General features: G+C 41.3%; 1 pseudogene; it reads left to right on the top strand.

The window, feature by feature from the left end:
- The first annotated feature begins 2,454 nt into the window (after positions 1-2,454).
- LOC102253338 lies at positions 2,455-2,981 on the top strand (annotated as a pseudogene).
- The last annotated feature ends 497 nt before the right edge of the window (positions 2,982-3,478 follow it).

Genomic DNA, 3,478 nt, shown 5'->3' with positions numbered 1-3,478 from the left:
TATTTGGCAATCCCGGAAGCAAGTGTAGATGGCACTTTATCCTACTCCAATATATTCAAGTGGAAGTCACCCTGTAGATATGCAAAACCCATGAAGTTGTATTGGAAAGGATTAGTTGGAGCACAGCCCCTCAAGGTGAATGGAATTGTTAGTCTCTGGCCAATGTTGTTGACTGATCCCTTATTTTAATCCCTTGGGCCAGCACAAGATAGTAATGGTGAAGGTGGTGGAACCAGAAAAGATGCTGCACAGCAAAAGAAACCATCAATAAAACAACAAGAAAGCCCACTGCATGGGAGAACATATTTGCCAAAGTTATATCTGATAAGGGCCTAATCTCCAAAATTTACAGGGAACTCATACATCTTAACAAAAGGAAGATAAACAATCCAATCAAAAAATGGGCAAAGGACTTAAATAGACACTTTTTGAAAGTGGACATACAGAAGGCCAAGAGACATATGAAAACCTGCTCAAAGTCACTAATCATCCAAGAGATGCAAATCAAAACAATAATGAGATACCATCTCACACCTGTCAGAAGAGCTGAAATCAACAAATCGACCAACGACAAGTGCTGGTGAGGATGTGGAGAAAAAGGAATCATTGTGCACTGCTAGTGTGAATGCAGGCTGGTGTAGCCACTGTGGAAAACAGTATGGCGTTTCCTCAAAAAATTAAAAATGGAAATCCCATTTGACCCAGTAATCCCACCTCTAGGAATATATTTCAAGAAATCAGAAACATTAATTAGAGAGGATATATGCACCCCTATGTTGATAGCAGCACCATTTACAATAGCTTAAATTTGGAAAAAGCCTAAGTGCCCATCAGCAGATGAGTGGATTAAAAAACAGTGGTACATCTACACAATGGAATACTACGCTGCTGTAAAAAAGAAAGAATGCTGACCATTCCCAACAGCATGGATGGAGCTGGGGAGCATTATGCTAAGCAAAATAAGCCAGTCAGAGAAAGATAAATATCACATGATCTCACTCATTTGTGGAATATAATGAACAACATAAACTCATGAACAAAAATAGAGCCAGAAACAGAGAAGCATCGAACAGACTGCCAAAATTCAGAGGGAAGGAGCAGGGATAAGAGATCAACCAAAGGACTTGTATGCACGCATATAAGCATAACCAATGAACACAGACACGAGGGGGGTGAGGGCATGTGCTGGGGGGGGGAGGTGGCCGGTAAGAGGTCAATGGGGGGAAAAAAGGAGACATATGTAATACTATATGTAATACTTTAAACAATAAAGAATTTTAAAAAAAATAAAAGAGTAACATGCTCTCTCTGTTTCCTTTGCTGTTTTGAGGCTTACAAACAGTGGCTTTAGGAAAACCAAATGTAGCATTGTAGGCTGCATGGAAGAGTTGCATATCTAGGATTCAATGGGAATTAGAAACTCCAGTCATGTGTCAGTAAGATTCTCAATGAGTTAGAAGGACTGCATTTGGGTCTTGCTCAAAATTCCACAGTTGTATAAACTGGGCTGAAAATTGTAGATCTAGTCCAGAGCTAATGTGAAAATAGAGCTGAGATTTGAGTCCTTATTTGGGGGTGGTTTCTATTTTCACTCAAAAAAATAAAACTCATTGCTTTAACATCCCCCAAATTAGCCATCAGAGTTCTCTGCCTAGTCTCAATGGGAAACTTTGCTGCTGGTTTGGAGAATGCATTCTCAGTGGGGTGCTGGGCAATTACATTCTAAATAGCAGCCCAGGGTTCTAAGTCGTGAGTGGATTGGATTTTTGCTGCTGGCGGATGTGGCCAATCAGGCAGCATGGTTGGGAGCAATGGGGGATAGAGGGAGGAGGAATGGGGTTGCTTTTACATTCCATTGAAATATAATACCACGAGAGTACTTGAAGGACTCATTTCTTTTAAAGTATAAATAAATAAGTGCTTGTTAGTCTGTAAATATTTGCCTTAATATACATGGCCTAAAGTGGCACTTTTTCATCCCGTCAACTATTGGAAGTATCAGACTGCAATGCGGAGTGATAGGACAATGTTTGCTTTCTTAGGCATTGATCTTTGTCTGCAGTAGTTTATGGACAGGTCAAGTCCACAGTTTTTTAAACATCAGGGTAGGAGATTGGAGCTTCAGGCTGGGAGACAATGGGCTCTTTTTCTAGATTTTCCACAAATGATTGCATGAGGTGTCCTAACATCTCTCAGCCTCAGTTTACTCATTTGTGTCAAGATGACTTTGGTTTTCAACCTTTCTTGCTATATGGACCCTAAAAAGAATTTGATAAAGCTGTGATTCCTTTCTCGTGTATGTGTGTGTGTGTGTGTGTGTGTGTGTGTGTGAGAGAGAGAGAGAGAGAGAGAGAGAGAGAGAGAACATAACAAACATAACATATGATAACAGGTTTGGAGTGGTCCATGGGTTCCTACATAAGATTCTGAAGTTAAGATCCTATGAACTGGCCCTTCCTTTATAGCTCCAGTCGCAGACACAGCAGCCATGGTGATGCTGATGCCCAAGAAGAACCAGATTTCCATTTACAAACTTCTTTTTAAGGAGGGAGTGATGGTGGCCGAGAAGGATGTGCACATGCCTAAACACCCCGAGCTGGCAGACAAGAACATGCCTAATCTTCATGTCATGAAGGCATGCAGTCTCTCAAATCATGAGGCTACGTGAAGGAACAGTTTGCCTGGAAACATTTCTACTGGTACCTTTCCAACAAGGGCATCCGGTATCTCCGCAATTACCTCCACCTGCCCCCAGAGATCGTGGCCTGCCACTCTGCGCCTGAGACTGGCAGGCCAAGGCCCAAAGGTCTGGAGGGCGATGGACCTGCAAGACTCACACTATGGGAAGCCGACAGAGACATGTACAGACAGGGTGCTGTGCCCCCTGGTGCTGACAAGAAAGCTGAGCCAGGGCTAAGTCAGCAACCGAATTCCAGTTTAGAGGCAGATTTGGTTGTGGACGTAGCCAACTACCTCAGTAAAGTTGAAGGGATTTATTTTGTGTTGAATAAGCTGGTGATCAGAAAAAAAAAAAAAGATCCTATGAACTGGATCATCCCTTCCAAAACTACTATGGCATCAAATGCAAATCACATATTTGAACCTAAGACAATTTTATTGTTTATTTGTAACCTACTGTCTTACAATTTCACTTCCAACTAGATTTTCTATTCATTGTTAATGAGACTGATTGTTTCTTGAATCAGGCAGAAAGGAACAATTCTCAATTCTGAAGGTCCCAGGGGGCTGATTTCTAGGGAAGTTCATTACATATACAATAGGTGTGTTACAAATAGAATTAAATGAAGGGCAGTTTGCTGGTCCCTAATGTTGTATCTCCACACCTACCAGCTAATATCTGCCGTAACCAAAATTATCTTGTTTACACATTTTCCAACAAGTTAATTGTTTGGCAGAGAGTTTACACATTGATTATAGACTGATGAATGCCATTGACAAACACACTGCTCTTGAATTC

This window comes from Myotis brandtii, unplaced genomic scaffold (genome assembly GCF_000412655.1).
Source record: "Myotis brandtii unplaced genomic scaffold, ASM41265v1 scaffold125, whole genome shotgun sequence".
Lineage (NCBI taxonomy): Eukaryota > Metazoa > Chordata > Mammalia > Chiroptera > Vespertilionidae > Myotis > Myotis brandtii.
The sequence above is the reverse complement of the archived record's forward strand: the minus strand, read 5'-3'. Positions and strand labels throughout refer to the sequence as shown.